The sequence below is a fragment of the Bombina bombina genome, chromosome 1 (genome assembly GCF_027579735.1).
Source record: "Bombina bombina isolate aBomBom1 chromosome 1, aBomBom1.pri, whole genome shotgun sequence".
In the NCBI taxonomy this organism is placed as follows: Eukaryota; Metazoa; Chordata; class Amphibia; order Anura; family Bombinatoridae; genus Bombina; species Bombina bombina.
In genome coordinates this window covers 266,399,519-266,419,859 of record NC_069499.1, presented here as the reverse complement: position 1 = coordinate 266,419,859, position 20,341 = coordinate 266,399,519, and positions in this window count along the sequence as shown.

Below are 20,341 nucleotides of genomic sequence, written 5' to 3'. Positions count from 1 at the left end.
GGTATCGGTGCAACCCTAAATTAATAACATTTTCTTTTTACACTTTACATCTCTTTAAGGTAATAAATTCTTACCTTGTGATTTTTGTCATTTAGAGCATGTACCATTTTGAAATGTTATAACATTGGACACAGATGAGGAACAATATACATAGCAGTGCTTTTATTACTTGGGAATGGATGCTCCCAGGTATATATGCTATAAATTACATTCCCATTCCAAAACTACTAATACTTTAAGGTATACCAGTCAACAAGAAGATCTTTGACTTAAAAAAAAAAAGTTTGTGTAGAAAATAATAAACAGCAAAATCTAATGAAATCCACTAAAATCCAACTAAACACTATAAGAAATAGGCATAGTGCCAATATTTTCAAGTTTTTCCAAGGGTTCTCGAGGCCTTCATGGAAGCAAAGAAATTGCTACAAACTAAAAAGTAAAAAATGACAGGTCATCATTACTAAGTAGTATTTTTACTTAAAGGAACAGTCAACACCAGAATTTGTGTTTAGAAAGATAGATCATCCCTTTAGTACCTATTCCCCAATTTTGCAGAACCAACACAGTTATAATAATAAACGTTTTACCTCTGTGATTACCTTGCATCTAAGCCTTAGCAGACTGCCCCCTTATTTCAGTTCTTTTGACAGACTTGCATTTTAGCCAATCAGTGCTGACTTCTAGGTAACTTCACGTGCGTTAGCTCAATGACACATATGAACTAACGACCTCTAGTGGTGAAAAACTGTCAAAATGCATTCAGATTAGAGCCGGCCTTCAAGGTCTAAGAAATTAGCATATGAGCCTACCTAGATTTAGCTTTCAACTAAGAATACCAAGAGAACAAAGCAAAATTGGTGATAAAAGTAAACTGGAAAGTTGTTTAAAAATACACGCCCTATTTGAATCATGAAAGTTTATTTTGGACTTGACTGTCCCTTTAACAATTATATTAATTAATATATAATGTCATATCATCTTGTTTAAAGTTCTAATTTGCATTATTAAACCTCACTTTGTTGCAATCGTAAACTTGCGTGAACTTTATTTTGAACTTTTTATGAAACGAAAAAATAAAACATTCTGGTAATTAATGTGAAATGAGCAAGCACAAGAGCTTTAAAAAGGCATAAAAGTACAAAAAAAGAAAATGCTATAATGTGTTAGAACATTTTATAATTGCCCTTTTGTTTGCAGATAACTATGGGCTAGTGGCACGCTATTTAGCACTCCCGCTAAAAAAAAAACACTAGGATAAATCTATGTGCGCAGGTTATTGTGCGTATCACAAATTGAAAGTAGAAGTTTAGCATGCGTGCAAAACTCAACACGTGCTAACTTCAGGACCTCGGATATCGCGACTGTGCTAAATATTTTCTCCCCATAGAAAAAAACTAGCACTTATCACTTGCGCGTTAATCCGACAGGAGTCATTAATATTTCACATTACAATGTTCTTCATTCACATTACAATGTTCTTCACATAAAGAACAATAGGAATGTAAAATATGCATAACGAGATTCGGGTTTCACGCTTTCAGTCAAACACGGTATCGGGTTAGTGCACATGAAGAATTTGTTATCTTAAGGCACATTATTGAAATATTATATATATATATATATATATATATATATATATATATATATATATATATATATATATATTTGGATACAGGAATACAAATTTAGCCAAAGATATGTACAGGCATATAGAGAAATATGTATTTTAAAAAAAAATAACATTGTCTTATATGTGAAGAACATTGGAATGTGATTTACAGTAAATACACAGTAAAACACATTATATATATATATATATATATATATATATATATATATATATAAAATATTATAGTATTTGCAGTCAAATACTTGCCATATACCTTTGAACCCTTATAAAAATTGTATCAATATTTATATGCATAATGTTTATCAGATAGTGTTTATATGAGTGTAACAGTATTTTTAATGTATTTATGTTGTGTTTAGTGCAACTTTTATTTTATCCCTAACGCTTTATTAAAGGTCTTCAGCTGCGATAACCCGACACTTTACTTTAAATAAATATGCATGCAAATTAACGCGTCTGCGATATTCTTATATTGTGCACGCTAACGTTAGCGTGGCACTTGTAATCTAGCCCTAGGCGTTTAAACCCTGTAAAGGAGTTAAAATATAGTTATGGTCAGTTTCAAAGCAGCAATACACTACTGGGAGCTAGCTGAACACATCTGGTAAACCAATGGCAAGAGGCCAAATAGAATACAGTCGCCTAGATTACAAGTTATGCTCGCTATAGGGAAATTAACGAACGCAAGAAAAGTTGCGTTATTTAACCCCCTATAGCGCAGCCATTACAAGTTTTTCAAAACCTGGCTTGTGCGTGCGATATGGGGTTTTTAAGCTTCATACCGCACACAAAACAAGCGCTGTTTTGACGTGCTCGTGCACGCTTTCCCCATAGACATTAATAGGGAGAGCAGGTCTAACACCTGCGATAGCGGAAAGAAAAGCTGCGTAACGCAGCCCCATTGAAGTCTATGGGGAAAAAGAAACACCCTAACATAAACCACAGAGTCTAAACACCCCTAATCTGTCGCCCCCTACATTGCCGACACCTAAGTAAACTTATTAACCCCTAATCTGCCGCTCCCGATATCACCGCCACCTAAATAAAGTTATTAACCCCTAATGTCCCTAACCCGATATTGCCGCCACTATACTAAAGTTATTAACCCCTATACCGCCACACCCCAACATCGCCGTCACTATATTAAAGTTATCAACCCCTATCCCGCCACTCCCCGACATCGCCTCAACTAAATAAAGGTATTAACCCCTAAACCTCTGGCCTCCCACATCACTACCACTAAATAAATCTATTAACCCCTAAACCGCCAGCCCCCCACATCGCAACAACCTTAATAAAACTATTAACCCCTTCACCTACCCCTAAACCTAACCCTAACACCCTAACTTTAACATAATTAAAATAGATCTAAATTAAATTTACAATTATTAACTAAATAAAACCTATTTAAAACTAAATACTTACTTACATACCTGTAAAATAAAACCTAAGCTAGCTACAATATAACTAATAGTTACATTGTAGCTAGCTTAGGTTTTGTTTTTATTTCACAGGTAAGTTTGTATTTTTTTTAACTAGGTAGACTAGTTAGTAAATAGTTATTAACTATTTACTAACTACCTAGTTAAAATAAATACAAACTTCCCTGTGAAATAAAACCTAAGCTACCTTAAACTAAAACCTAACATTACAAAAAATAAAAAACCTACCATTACAAAATATAATAAAAAAAACCTACCATTACAAAAAAAACAAACGTAATTATCCAAAAAATAAAAAATATTCCAATTCTAATGCCCTTTAAAAAAAAAAAAAAAAAAACACCCTAAGATAAAAAAGCCTAATCTAGAATAAACTACCAAGGACCTTTTGTAGGGCATTGCCCTAAGTTAAACAGCTCTTTTGCTACAAAAAAACACACCCCTTAACAGTATACAAATCCCCACCCCCTTGGAACTACCAAGGGCCATTAAAAAGGCCTTTTGGGGGGCCCATAAAGGGCCTTTTGTAGGGCATTGCTACAAAAAAACACCCCCTTAAAAAATACATTACACAAAATAACAAACAAATTTTCAAAAATAATAAAAATGATTCCTATTCTAATACCCATTAAAAAAAAAAAAAAAAACTAATCTAGAATAAACTACCAATGGCCCTTAAAAGGGCCTTTTTTAGTGCATTGCCCTAAAGATATCAGCTCTTTTCATGAAAAAAAAATACAAATACCCACTAACATTACAAACCCCCCCAAACCCACAAAATAAAAAAAACTATCTAAAAAACCTAAGCTACCCATTGCCCTGAAAAGGGCATTTGGATGGGCATTGCCCTTAAAAGAGCATTTAGCTCTTTTACATGCCCAAACCCTAAACTAAAAAAACACCCAAAAAAACCTTCACTAACCCCCGAAGATCCACTTACAGTTTTTTAAGTCCTGCTTGAACGATCTTCATCCAGGCCGGGAGAAGTCTTCATCCAGGCAGCCTCTTCAATCTTCATTCCGGCGACGAAGTCCTCATCCAAACGGCGAGAAGTCTTCATCCAGGCAGGCTCTTCAATCTTCATCCAGGTGGCATCTTCTATCTTAATCCCGGCGGCGCGGAGCGGATCCATCCTGAGACATCCGTCACGGAGCATCCTCTTAATATGGTCGCCGACGTACACTGAATCTTCAATGCAAGGTACGTGATCCAAGATGGTGTCCCTTGCATTCCTATTGGCTGAAAATTTTGAATCAGCCAATAGGAATTAGAGCTGCTAAAATCCTATTGGCTGTTAGGATTAAAGCAGCTCTCATTCTATTGGATGATGATTTGAGCAGCCAATAGGATTTAAGCAGCTATCATTCTATTGGATGATTCATCATCCAATAGAATGAGAGCTGCTTAAATCATATTGGCTGATTTCATTACTTTTGGGAAATACAGAACCTGGCCACCAGGAGGAGGCAAAGACACCCCAGCCAAAGGCTTAAATACCTCCCCCACTTCCCTCATCCCCCAGTCATTCTGCCGAGGGAACAAGGAACAGTAGGAGAAATATCAGGGTGAAAAAGGTGCCAGAAGAAAATAACTTAAACTTATGCCGCCCACCGGAGAGCACGGGCGGGAGATGTGGACTTTCCTGTATAGAAGGAAAGGAAATTATCAGGTAAGTCATAATTTATGTTTTCCTTCTAAATACAGGGAGAGCCCACAACTGCATTCATTACTTTTGGGAAAACAATATCCAAGCTATAGAGGACACTGAATGCTAACGGGAGGGGTAACAAGAGAGGTGGACCCAATCTGAGGGCACCACAGCCTGAAAAAAAACCAATCTCCCGAAAACTGCTTCTACAGAAGCCAAAGAAACAAAAAAATGTTAGAAGGACCAAGTAACCCTCCTGTGAAGAAAGGCAAAGAATGACTGGAGGATGAGGGAAGTCGGGGAGGATTTAAGCCTCTGGCTGGGGTGTCTTTGTCTCCTCCTGGTGGAAAGGGTCTGTATTTTCCAAAAGTAAAGAATGCAGCTGTGGACTCTCCCTGTATTTAAAAGGAAAATATAAGTAATTTGGAAGCTTTAAAAAAAAAAAAGTGTGTTCTATTTGAATCATAAAAGAAACAAATTGGTTTTATGTTCATTTAAAGTGACATAACAATCAAAATTGAATTGTGCATGAGTGCATATCAGTTTTGAATAGAGCCATTTTTGCAACATACACGTAGAAAACCCTTTATTCAAATTGCTTGGGACCGGAAAAGGTTTGTATTTCAGAATAGTTTGGATTTTCGAATATTTGCACCTTTAAAATGGGACAGTTTGGAGAGAGGGTCGAACCGAGTGTAAGCAACAATATCCTATGTCGTGTAGGCAATATTTACATGTAAGGGGATATCTATCAAGCCATCAACTGCAAATACGCTGGAATTCTGCAGCGTTATTGTGGCAAGCTTGATTTGACCTAGTTATCAAACCCTACAGACTGGCAAAAGTTGAAATCTGTGACGTAACATTCGATCTGCCGGTCTCAATCCGACACAGATCAATGCTTACGTCATTACAGATGTTCCGAATATACATTCAGCACTATTTGACACTTTTTCAAAGTTATTAAAAAGTTAACCGGTACGCTCGCGGCTATTCCAGCCCTGCGTACCTGGTTTTCAATTTGCCACCCTGGAGGCCACGGATGCCATAGGAATCAATGGGAGTCTGAAAGCAGCGAAAGCTTATGTTCGATGCCGCCAGATATATTCCATTGATTTCTATGGTAGAAAACCAGTAACGTTTACACCTAACACCCTAACATAAACCCAGAGTCTAAACACCCCTAATCTGCCACCCCGACATCGCCACAACCTAAATAAAATTTATTAACCCCTATTCCGCCGCTCCCAGACCCCACTGCCACTAAATAAAGTTATTAACCCCTATCCCGCCGCTCCCGGACCCCACCGCAACTAAATACAAGTATTAACCCCTATCCCGCTGCTCCCGGACCCCACCGCAACTAAATAAAAGTATTAACTCCTAAACCCCTGGCCTCCCACATCACTACTACTAACTAAACCTATTAACTACTAAACCGCCAGCCCCCCACATCGCCATAAACTAAATTAAGCTATTAACCCCTAAACCTAACAATCTGCTAACTTTACATTAAAATGACATCCCTATCTTATAATAAATTAAAACTTACCTGTAGAATTAAATTAAACTATATTAAACTATTAATTAACCTACCCTAACTATTATAATAAAATTACATTAAACTACCAATTAAATTAACTATATTACATATTTAAAAAAAAAAACTAACCCTACTCAAATTATTTAAATCTACAATTAAAAATTACTAAATTACAAACAAAAAAAATGCTAAGTTACAAAAAATAAAAAACACTAAATTACGGGGGAAAAAACCACAGTATCAAAAATAAAAACAAATTACACCTAAATCTAATAGCCCTATCAAAATAAAAAGCCCCCCTAAAATAAAAAAAAACCCTAGCCTACAATAAACTATCAATGGCCCTTAAAAGGGCCTTTTTCGGGGCATTGCCCCAAAGAAATCAGCTCTTTTACCTGTAAAGAAAAAAACACCCCCCAACAGTAAAACCCACCACCCACACAACCAACCCCCCCCCAAATAAAAACCTTTTTAAAAAAAATTAACTCCCCATTGCCCTGAAAAGGGCATTTGTATAGGAATTGCCATTAAAAGGGCATTTAGCTCTTTTACATGCCCAGACCCTACTCTAAAAATAAAACCCACCCAAAAAACTCTTAAATAAAGCTAACACTAATCCCCGACGATCCACTTATAGTTTTTAAAGTTCCATTTGAAGGATCCATCCAGCCGGCAAGATGTCTTCATCCGGGGCGGCCTCTTCCATCTTCATCCAGTCGGCAAAGCCTTCATCCATCCGGCGCGGAGGGGGTCCATCCTAAACACATCCAGCGCGGAGCTCTTCTTCAATACGGTCTCCGCCGTAAACTGGATCTTGAATGCAAGTGATGTCATCCAAGATGGCGTCCCTTGCATTCCTATTGGCTTAAATCTTCCAATAGGATTAGAGCCACTAAAATCCTATTGGCTGTTCCAATCAGCCAATTGGATTTGAACAGCTCTCACCCTATTGGCTGTTCCAATCAGCCAATAGGATTGAGCTCTCATCCAAAAAATTGTAATTTTAATGTAAAATTAGCAGGTTTTTAGGTTTAGGGGTTAATAGCTTAATTTAGTTTATGGCGATGTGGGGGGCTGAGTGTTTAGGGGTTAATAGGTTTAGTTAGTGGTAGTGATGTGGGAGGTCAGGGGTTTAGGGGTTAATACTTTTATTTAGTTGTGGTGGGGTCCTGGAGCAGCGGGATAGGGGTTAATACTTTAATTTAGTTGCGGCTGGGTTCGGGAGTGGCGGGATAGGGGTTAAACATTTTAGTATAGTGGCAGCGTTTAGTGACAGGATATAAATAAAGTTGGTAAAAATCCGAATAGCAGCGAGATCGATGACTGTTAGTTAACAACAGTCCGCTGCTCATCTTTATGCCGGCTTTTTTGATAAATATGGAGATCGTATTCAGGTCCGCGGCCGCAATGTTAGGCGAGCGTATTGGTGCCGTCGAATGCAACAATGTTGACGGCTTGATAGATATATATCCCCAGTAATCATAAAGCTTTTACATATAATCTAACGGTAGTTTTATATAATTTCTAATACTTTTGTATACATAGTTCCCCTTAATAAAGTACAATACTGTTATCCGAAAGGTAATATTTGTGGTTTGAAATAAATATGGACTATATGCATTTTAGAACCTCAAAACAACAACCCAAAGAAACAGACAGAGAAGATTGTGACTTAGAGGTGGGGAAAATAGTTATTTTTGATATATTTTTTTAAATATTAATTAAAAAGTTTGGATTCGGAATAAGTTTGGATTTTAGAATTTCCGCATTTAGGGATTTGTACCTGTATTTGTATTAACAGACATGTAAAAGTTATTATTTTTTTTCGGGGGTATATTATGCTGTCTGTTCAAAGAAATTGTATCAGTGAAAATTCAATGTGCATCAAGCAAACCACCATCAGTTATCTAGACAGACACAGTATTCGAATGCAGGTTCACGGACCATGCCCGGCATACGTACATATGCTCTTAAAGGGACACTGAACCCAATTTTTTTCTTTCATGATTCAGATAGAGCATGCAATTTTAAGAAACTTTCTTATTTACTCCTATTATCAATTTTTCTTCGTTCTCTTGCTATCTTTATTTGAAAAAGAAGGCATCCTAGCTTTTTTATTAGTTCAGTACTCTGGACAGCAGTTTTTGATTGGTGGATGAATTTATCCACCAATCAGCAAGAACAACCCAGGTTGTTCACCAAAAATGGGCCGGCATCTAGACATTCTTGCATTTCAAATAAAGATACCAAGAGAATGAAGAAATTTTGATAATAGGAGTAAACTAGAAAGTTGCTTAAAATGTCATGCTCTATCTGAATAACGAAAGAAAAAAATTGGGTTCAGTGTCCCTTTAAAACAATCCATTTTACTAGAAGAATATTTGCTATCAAGAATATATTACACAAATGCTTCTATTCAAAATTGAAATGCTCTCATGCACATTTCAATGTTGACTATTATTTGACTATAAGGAAATTAATAAAACAAGTATGTGCCTTCTGAGACCCTTCTGTGTTAACAGGATAGAAAATGGCTTTGCAGAAGAGCTTTGATTTTTTGGCTGGTGATGCATCTTCACATGATAGGAAGATTCCTCAGAAACCATTGTGCTACTTGCAGCATGATCAGGAAGTGTGGTTTGCATGGAAAATTCACATTATGAATCAGCACCTGGGTAGCGCTTGCTGATTGGTGGCTACATTTAGCTGTATGTCGAATGGTGAGGGGGGGTGGCGTCATCTCCCATGGAGCACAATAAAAACAGTTATAAGATAATATAACAATAAATGAAAACAGACAGAAACACATATTTGATTCGTTTTCTGCTTGTTTTCAGACACTCTACCCATGTGTGTTAGTGTTAAAGTGGGAAAAGTAGTTTGAGATTCAGGACATGGAAAGGTAAGTTGTAGTCCTTTCTTCAGCTCACCAGAGTAAGAGCTCTGTGACCAGTTATCCTTCAGCTACTCTTTTTCTCTGTCAGCCGCATGGTGAAAAATACAACAGACAATATACAACAGCCAATCAGCATCAACAGTGCAGAGTTTATATTGTGTTTTACTGTGGATTTTACCATAATGTCATGAGATTTCATAGTAAACTTCCTAACAATAATCGGGAAAATAAAGTGACTGTGCATGTGCATGCCAGATGCATGCTCCCTTATAAGTCCGGGACAAGCATTTTGATTGGACACCTTTACAATGGGATGTAGCTACTAAGGACATTTTGAGGTAAAATATCTTTTAACACAGGTATGTTCATGTGATATTTTCTAGTCAGATTTTTGACTAGTAAAATAATATTCTGCATTACTTTCAACTGATTTAGCATATAGGAATATGCTCTTTTAAATGATCATAAAACTTTGTTTTATAATTCTACTGACTTAGGGTTCTGATCTCTAACAAATTCTAACTTATCCTTACCGTTGTGATGTTGTTGAAATGTTTATACTCCAGGGTTTAACTTATTTTTATTGTTTAGCTGTAAACAAAGGTAATTTTGTTTTTGATTTTTGCAAATTCGGGCGAGATTACATACGCGGTGTTGCCCGCAAAAGCTGGCATCACCAGTCTTTAGTCGGGTATTGCAATCACATATACGGTGCCGCATATAAATGCGGCGCGCATATTTCACCCTTTGCCCGCTATTTTTACTCCCATAAACTAACATAGAACTTTGTCACAAATCGGTATCACACATTCAGCGCAAGGACTTAACGCCAAACCCCCACTTCGCAATCTACCTAATAAATGTATTAACTCCTAATCCGCCAACCCCCCCCCCCACATCACAATAAACCTAATTAACCTATAAACTCCTAAACCACCAACCCCCACAACGCAATAAACTAATTTAATTACTAAGCCCCCTAACCTAACACCCCCTAAAAAAAATTAATATAAAAGAGGTGTTTAACTTAGGGCAATGCCCTACAAAACGCACTTTTTAAGGCTATTGGTAGTTTAGTTTACATTAGGGGGTGTTTTTATTTTGGGGGGCTTTTTAGTTTCATAGGGGTATTAGATTAGGTTTAATTTTTGATAATTCGGGTTATATTTATCTGTCATTTTAGACATTTTTATTTTTTGTAATTTTAGATTTATTTAATTTAATGTTAGGTAATTTATTTTTATTGTAACTTAGTTATTTTTTGTATTTGGGGTTAATTTAGGATGTGTTAGGTTAGGGGGCATAGTAATTAAATTAGGTATTTGCATTGTGGGGGGTTGGAGGTTTAGGAGTTTAGGAGTTAATAGGTTAATTAGGTTTAATGCGATGTGGGGGGTTGGCGGTTTAGGGGTTAATACTTTTATTATTAGTTGCGATGTGAGGTAATGATGGATATAGGGGTTTTGACGTGTCTGGTTTATTTTTGGGAGACGGGTTAGACTGTTACGGGAGATTTAACTTTTTTCTTTTTTTTCTTATGTGTTGACAGTTTCAAAACTGCTGTAAGTCACTGGCGACTCTAGAAACGTGAATTTACTCACATTTCTGAACATCGCCAATTTATCCGACTTACGGCAGTATATGAACTGTCGGCGCGGTTTATGTTATTCCCCGATGTGCAAGGAGAAATTACGGGCGATGCGGGTTTCAGCAGTTACGCTGAAGCTTGCGTTGCATATGTAATCTCGCCCTTGGTCTTTTTCAATTTCTCATATTTGTGTTTGCTATATATCTGATGCTACTCAGTGGATCTGATTTTTTTAAATATCTGAATTGCTTCCTATTAATTCAGAGACAGAATATGTGCACAATAAGTATAATAACAAATAAATAAAACACTTTTCAGCCATTTTTTGTAAATGCCTAAAATGGCAGAATTTAGAACCAACGTGCCCTTATTTTTAAATATCTGAACATTTTGTATCATTATACCCAAAATAAAAAGTCACATTTTGTACTTACATTTTTATAACTAAAAAACAAACAAAAAGCTCACAATTAAACTGCGGCTTGTTGTAATGTTTGTTTCATCTCAGCATGGCTAAATGGCAAATTTGACTTTGCTGTGTCCATAATTATGGACACTGTATGAGCTTTAGGCATAATTTTCTTGTTTTCCGCTAGTGAGTCCCTAAAACTACTACTCAATAGGCAGTAAATGTTAGGGTCGGATTTGAGAAGTGTCAGCTAATTTCACTCCATAACGATTTGCCAGCACAAGCAATGAAATAGTAGCTAGTACTGAATTTGGATAGTATTGCTCCAAAAGGAGAAAAAGTTTATCCAGCTTTATTAAACGAGTTGGGTAAGAAATTTGAATAGAAGAACATTAAATACATAGTAGTAGGGATGATGAGTTTAAAATAGTAAAATATATAAATGCAAATTATCCAGTCATAAGGCAATGACAATTTAAAGTGAAATAATGTCCTCAACAGCATTGGAGCGTTTATGCATATTCCAGTGACAGTCCCTGTCATTATAAATTAAACAAACCTAACAAAGGATTTACTATGTGTGTCATTAACACTATCCTTATACAACAGTGAAAAAAATGTGAAGTGTGGATGAATTGGAAACAAACTAACAAAGATGAGTATCCAGTGTTGTTAGATCTCTTGAAAGGTGTGACTTCAAAGCACACATTCTCTTATTACTCTCAAATTGACTGTTATTTCTACAAACCAATCAACATAGTGATTTTTTTCGGTGGCACAGTCTTACTATGTCTTCATACTTAAAAATGGTTATACTTAATGACATTTTAACATGCACTGAAAATGCAGTGTTTTTACATAAGGCAATTTTATTTTTTTTAAATGAAATTATATTAATTTAAAGTTCTATGGCTACATGGTAACTTCAAAAGGTACAATGTGCTATTGTTACATTGTTTACAATATCTTTATACATTCCATCTAGATGAGGGTATATTAAATGTATAACAAAATAAAAAGGCTACTGTTGTGATTATAATTATTTTCTTGTCAGACTTGTAGACAGACAGATAGATAGATAGATAGATAGATAGATAGATAGATAGATAGATAGATAGATAGATAGATAGAGATAGATAGATATATAATTAGACAGATAGAAAGATAGATAGATAGAGATAGATAGATATATAATTAGACAGATAGAAAGATAGATAGATAGATAGATAGATAGATAGATAGATAGTTAGATAGATAGAAGGAGGAAAGGAGAAGGATGTATAAGGAGGAGGGTAGAAGTGAGAATGTGTACAGAGGGAAATTAGGATGTGTAAGGAAAAGGTGAAAAGTGAGAATGTGTAAGGAGGAGGGTAGAAGTGAGGATGTGTAAAAAGGAGGGTAGAAGTGAGGATGTGTAAGGAGGAGGGTAGCAATGAGGATGTGTAAGGAGGAGGGGAGAAGTGAGTATGTGTAAGGAGGAGGGGAGATGTGAGGATGTGTAAGAAGGAGGGTAGAAGTGAGGATGTGTAAGGAGGAGGGGAGAAGTGAGGATGTGTAAGGAGGAGGGGAGAAGTGAGGATTTATAAGGAGGAGGGGAGAAGTGAGGATGTGTAAGGTGATGGGTAGCAGTGAGGATGTGTAAGGAGGAGGGTAGAAGTGAGGATGTTTAAGGAGGAGGGGAGAGGTGAGTATGTGTAAGGTGATGGGTAGCAGTGAGGATGTGTAAGGAGGAGGGTAGAAGTGAGGATGTGTAAGAAGGAGGGTAGAAGTGAGTATGTGTAAGGAGGAGGGTAGAAGTGAGGATGTGTAAGAAGGAGGGTAGAAGTGAGTATGTGTAAGGAGGAGGGTAGAAGTGAGGATGTGTAAGGAGGAGGGGAAAAGTGAGGATGTGTAAGGAGGAGGGGAGAAGTGAGGATGTGTAAGGAGGAGGGGAGAGGTGAGGATGTGTAAGGAGGAGGGGAGAGGTGAGGATGTGTAAGGAGGAGGGGAGAATTGAGGATTTATAAGGAGGAGGGGAGAAGTGAGGATGTGTAAGGTGATGGGTAGCAGTGAGGATGTGTAAGGAGGAGGGTAGAAGTGAGGATGTTTAAGGAGGAGGGGAGAAGTGAGTATGTGGAAGGAGGAGGGGAGAAGTGAGGATGTGTAAGGAGAAGGATAGAAGTGAGGATGTGTCAGGAGGAGGGTAGAAGTGAGGATGTGTCAGGAGGAGGGGAGAAGTGAGGATGTGTAAGGAGAAGGATAGAAGTGAGGATGTGTAAGGAGATGGGTAGCAGTGAGGATGTGTAAGGAAGAGGGGAAAAGTGAGAATTTGTCAGGTGGAGGGTAGACGTGAGGATGTGTCAGGAGGAGGGTAGAAGTGAGGATGTGTAAGGAGGAGGGAAGAAGTGAGGATGTGTAAGGAGAAGGGTAGAAGTGAGGATGTGTAAGGAGAAGGGTAGAAGTGAGGATGTGTAAGGAGGAGGGTAGCAGTGAGGATGTGTAAGGAGGAGGGGAGAAGTGAGTATGTGTAAGGTGATGGGTAGCAGTGAGGATGTGTAAGGAGGAGGGGAGAAGTGAGGATGTGTAAGGAGGAGGGGAGAAGTGAGGATGTGTAAGGAGGAGGGTAGAGGTGAGGATGTGTAAGGAGGAGGGGAGAAGTGAGTATGTGTAAGGAGGAGGGGAGAAGTGAGGATGTGTAAGGAGGAGGGTAGAAGTGAGGATGTGTAAGGAGAAAGGTAGAAGTGAGGATATGTAAGGAGGAGGGGAGAAGTGAGTATGTGTAAGGAGGAGGGGAGAAATGAGGATGTGCAAGGAGATGGGTAGCAGTGAGGATGTATCAAAAAAGTCACTGGATGATGGAGACTTCCGGTGAGGGAGGTGCTGTGCAGACTACCTGCGCACAGGTGTTGTGAGAGAACGTCGTTCTATGGCTCCCCGCTCCTAGCCACTTATCCTGGAGTGCTAACCAGGTGTTTTTTGTGGCGCTCTGCGAGGCTTCGGCCCGCCCGAGTTAAGGAGTCTCTGATTAGCTGGAGCAGCAAGCGACCTGGTCGCGAAGAAATCTTTTTTTATTTCAAGGGACCCTCCCTGTAAGCGGCCCCCGGAGGGAAAAAGGCTACCTTGGTACATTGAAGCTCCTACCGATAAAGCGGACCTGAACGGCTGAACGGGGTAAATAGCGGCGGCGGTGTAGATCCTGGTTATCTACTGCAGCAAGCTCCCCGCTGACGCCCCGAGGAGGAACAAGGGGGAATAGAGGAGGCGGTACCAGTTCCTGTCTATCCGTTACAGCAGACCCGCTGTAGACAGACGCTCGAAGCACACGGACACAGACAGTGATTAGCAGGGCACTAGCTTACCTGTGTGGCTGCACCAAGGAGAGGAGGTGTGCAGCTGAGAATAAACTGCAGGTGCTCCCCAGTGCCCTATGAAGATCAGAGAAGCGAGAACTGGGGTAAGACAGACTTGCGCTGAGAGCATATATTGAGTGTGGAAATACATGTCATGACAAGACACAGTGTTAAAAGCATAAGATAATAGGTTACCTATATCGCAGAACTCAGCTTTACTCTGTGCCCTTGCTGTACTTGACTTACCTAGATTGTATCTTCGCTTTGCCGGTGATCCTCTGGCTTACCCAGAAAAGGCTGGGAAAGAAAGTAACAATCCTACATCCTGTAAGGATAAGTTGGATAAAGTGGAGCTCTAAGTTTATTACGGGACCTGCTGCTACAATTATCCCTCTAAATATCCCTCTAAGTCATAGTGAAAAGACCCGCCACTGAAATACGCTAATACTGGATATAAATGCTCCTATTTACAGCTGGCCCCTACATACCATGACTGCAACAAACTGCTACTAACCATCATCTATAATAGTGAAACTGATGTTCTTTAAGACATTTATTACTGGCCTTTAAAATTGACTGCCTGATACTCCACATCCTTTGGATTAATATATGGGAGACTATTTAAAATATTATTCAGTGCTGTTATAGGCTTTTTTTGTCTTGAAAAAGAGGAAAAAGGGGCTTAAGCCCTAAAATATAGGCATGTCTTGCTAGCATATTCTACTGATCTGGAAATATAATCGCTGGTTACAGCTGGTTACCTTTGCAATAATCTTATCTGTTACAGGAATTTATGAAACCTTGTATTTTCGTTAGCATAAAAATCTTGTTGACTAAGGTTGTGCTGCTATAGGTATTTATGTGTTTGCTGGTCTAAACTATCTACTTAAGATGTTGCTCATGTAAAGTATTGTAAACCGCAAAATTAAGTTAAAACTATCCTTTAGTATTGTTATACAACTTAATTATATGGTATCTTGAACTAGCTAGTGTGTATCATTCAGATAAGACTCTGATACTTGTAGCAATTAATACCCGCCCGCAGAGTTGAAATTTAATTAAAGGATAAGGTTAAAGAAGAGTTAAAGGGGTAAGGATTAGGAAGGTATAGGAAAGGGGAATCAATATCGCTATAAGTGAGACTTAGTATTGTTGACAATTGAATGCAGGCTTGATAAAACACTCAATAACACACATACACGAGCACTGTAGTCTAATCCCCTTCAGGGATAGTAGTTCTTCACTATTCCCCACATCAAGGGGGAACACAACCAATCTTCTTTTTTTTTTTTTTTTTTTTCTTTTTTTTTTCGCCCACCTACTGGTGGCTCCTGATCACTTGCTTTTCCCACCATCCCGTATAGCACATCCACATATTGTTTATTTTTTCTTTTATGCACATAATTAAATGGAAAAATTTGTCACTCAGGTAAAATATCACTCTCCCACTATGCCTGCTAAAACTAAAGAAAAAAAAGCTAAGGTCACTGACACTAGTTCTGATTGCATTGAAACACCTCTACCCCCTTTTGATATGCAAACCCTAGTAATGCAGTTAAGTAACCTCTTCTCCCCACAATTTGACATGATTAAAAAAGAGTTATCGGGTATATCTTCTGAACTAATCGCATTAAATACTGAGGTAAAACAGTTTGCTACTAGGATGACGGAAGTGGAGAATAGAGTCTCCGACTTAGAGGACCTAGTGGGGTCACATGAATCAGCCCTAACTGTACAAACAACTAAGATTCAAAATATGCAAGCCCGTCTGGAGGATCTGGAGGATCGCTCCAGACGCAATAATATAAGAATAATTGGATTACCTGAAACCCAAGAATATACGGATTTAATAGAATTTACTAGTAAGATCCTGCCCCAAGCACTAGGATTTCCTGCGCACTGTCTCCCCCTTCCCATTGAGAGAGCACACAGAATAGGTATGGGTAGACACACAGAAAATAACCTAAGACCTAGAATGTGCATCTTTAAACTATTAAGATACCAAGACAAATTAGAACTCTTAAAACTGTTCAGGAAAATGGATACACTTATAATAGGGGGGGGAAAGATCTTGCTATTCCAAGACTTTTCTGTAGAGACATCCCAGAAAAGAAAGAATATGGCCCCTATTTGCTCGTTAATGATTGAAAAAGGTTTAAAAGCCCGAATGATATACCCAGCCAAAATCATAGTGGAAGAGAATGGTAGTAGACACACATTTAGTGACACTAATGAGGCTAAAGAATTCTTAAGATCTAGATAACTGTTTATTAGGATACAGAGTACTTGCAAAAGGGTATAAATGTATTAGAACCTGATGTTTAATAAGCTCTATCTTATATACATATTTTTCGGCAATGTCATTATAAAATACATATTCTTTTTGTTTTTTTTCCCCCGGGGGGAGGGGGGGTTCCGACCCTGTTCATTTTCTGTGGTGTTTTCTCTTTTTCTTTTTTTCTTTTTTTTTTTTTTTTTTCTCTTCCCTTCCCCCTGTCTCCCAGTTAAATAAGAGAAAATAGGAGATGATGTTTAATGACTTGAATGTGCTTTCATGGAACGTAGGGGGCATCACCTCACCAATCAAACGTAAACTTATAATTAAAGAACTAGGCAAACATAATCCAAGTATTGTCCTTTTACAGGAAACGCATTTAAAGGAGACTGAAATCTCTAAATTAAAAACCAAATGGGTTGGTGAGGTGTTGGCCACTCCTTGTGTTAATAGAAAGCTAGGTGTTGCTATATTGTTAAATAAAAACTTAACCTATGAAATCAATAGGATTGAACTAGATAAAGAGGCAAGATATATGATTATACAGATTCAGGTTGATACAGTTAAACTTGTACTTTGCAATATTTATGCTCCAAACAAATTCTCAGAAGAATTCTGGGAAAAAATTAAGGTTAAATTATTCCCATTCACATCCGCCAATCTAATTGTTGGCGGTGATTTTAACATGTCCTTATTTCCAGAAGCAGAAAGATTCACTAAAAAAAATATGAAAATTCACAATAAACATGCCAAATACTTTAAGAGCCTTTGTTCCAAACTCAAGCTCCTCGATATATGGCGTATTAAAAATCCTAATTTACATACTTTCACATGTGAATCCAAATCATATAAATCTTTCTCGAGAATTGATTTTTTATTGGTTTCTGAATCTCTTTCTTTAATGAGGATTGAACCCCTGATAAATGATATCCTGATATCGGACCATGCGATCATCTCATTGTCTTTCCAGTTAGGAAATAGGCTTAAACCTGATATTCAAAGTATTCCTTTTCCACGACATCTATATAATAACACGAGATTTGCCTACTGGTTAAAACAGAAATGGAGAGATTATTGTACACATAACATTTCATACCTCAATAAAGTTCAAATTTTTTGGGAAGCATCTAAAGCGGTGTTAAGGGGAGAAATTAAGGCGTACGTGAATACCAGTAAAAAGAAATCACTAGCCCGGGAAAGGCAGCTTTCTAATCAGGTTAAAAATGCGTATAAGAAATTATATAATAATCCATCAGATATAAATTGGGGGAATTATAATAAGGCGAGACAGGAAAGGGATATCGTGCTAAGACAAAAATCCCAGGAAGAAGAGCAAAAGATTAGCACCAAGTTTAAAGGATTTCATGGATGCTCGGCTAAGTATCTAGCTAGCATAATTAAAAATAGAAAGAAGAAAAATATTATTCCAGCTATTAAAGATGCTGACCAGAGGTACACAGACTCTAGAGATATTAGCCAGGTATTTTTTAATTACTATCAGAAGTTATATACAAATACTAATGGGAATGAGATTAACCAAGAAAATTTCTGGTCACAAGTCACAATACCTCGAATTAACGAGGAACAGCTTACAGCCTTAAATTTACCGATCACTGTACAAGAGATAACTAAGGCAATCAATGAAGCTAATTTAAATAAAGCGGCAGGCCCAGATTGCCTGCCAGTTGAATATTTGAAAATTTTGGTAGAAGAGGTTAGCCCAATATTAGAAAAACTTTTTAATAGCTACTTTATTTATAACAACCCAATATCAGCCTATTTTTCAGCGGCAAACATTACATTAATACTAAAAAAAGTTAAAAACAGCGAAGATCTATCATCATACAGGCTGATATCGGTCTTAAATGCAGACTATAAAATTTTAACATCAATTGTGGCTGCTAGATTAATGAATTGTCTCGATGGAATCATATATTCGGATCAAACGGGCTTCATGGCATCTAGAAAATCTTCAAAAAATATCCGTAAAGTGATAACCTTTATAGATTATATATGGAACATTAAAAATTCTAAAGGGAAACATTCAAAATATGATACAGCTTTGTTAACCCTCGATGCCGAGAAGGCCTTTGACTCGATTGAGTGGGACTATCTCTTTAAAGCATTGGAAAAATTTGGATTCAAAAATCATTTTGTTCATTTTATACATAACTTATATAGGAATCCAATATCCTTTCTACTGATTAATGGGACATTAACTAAGGCAATTTCATTAAAAAAGGTACAAGGCAGGGCTGCCCACTTTCCCCCCTACTGTTTAACATCGCCCTCGAACCTCTGGCCATCCGGTTAAGACAGGTATGCATAGGGACCCCACTAGTTACACCAACACTAAAAATTCTCCTGTATGCCGATGACATTATAATTTTTCTTTATAACACTTCTCAGGTAATACCTATAATCCTAACATACTTAAACCTTTTCAGCTCGTTTTCAGGGTATAAAATAAACTATACTAAAAGTGAACTGATGTGGCTCCAGAAAACTAAATTTAGTATACGGGAACTTCCGTTTAAAGTTGTCGACACGCTTACATATCTAGGTTTACATCTGCATAAAAATCCCCAAAACTGGTATAATTTAAATTACCAAAAGCTTATTCAAAAAATCAAGGTAAATCTAGAAATATGGACAGCGTTTCCCTTATCTATAACAGCTAGAGTCAGTTTACTAAAAACAATTATCTTTCCACAACTGTTATACCCTCTCCAGAATCTGCCGTTACTTCTAAAGAAATCAGATATTAATGAAATAAATGCCATGTTTAACAAGTTCATATGGCATGGTAAGAAAGCGCGTTTGTCTCTCAACAAATTGACTCAAAAACGTGGCACTGCGGGCCTTGCACTACCAAATATTAGTCTTTATAATCTGGCCGCTTTGGTCAAAATTGCATTCGACTGGCTAGCAGAAACCAATTGGTTTTCTGCAACTGATCTTGAGAGCTATATGATCTATCCTTATTCACTTAAAGCTATTTTACATAATTCCCCAGATGAAATCCCTCTGAGTATACGTTACCTAATATCTTTTAATAATATATTGATAGCTTGGCGTAAATTCTGTCATGTAATTGGAGCAAACTATTTGTTCTCTGAATATCTCCCAATAAGAGGCAATGCGGGATTTTTACCTGGAAATTCCCAGGTAATATTTAAAACCTGGGAAGAAAAAGGTTTGAAATATGTCTACCAATTATTATTAGACTCTGGGCAGGTAACCTCATTTGAATCTCTGGTAACGCAATTTGGTCTTCCTAGAAACAGTCTCTTTGCTTATCTACAAGCAAGGCACTTTATTGGTAGTAAAGATTGGACTCTAGATAGAGATGGTGCATGGTCCGATATTAGAATACATATACAAAAATCCTCAGGTGGAACATCGTCAATATCATTAATATATAACATAATGCTGGCTAAGCAAAGTCAAATTCTTTTAGATAAAATATCCGATACGTGGATACCCTATTTCCCGGATATAAACCATGAAAAAATAAAGTTAAGTTTTCTAGCCCTGAGTAAATGTAGGATTTCAATGAATTGGAAAGAATCACACATGAA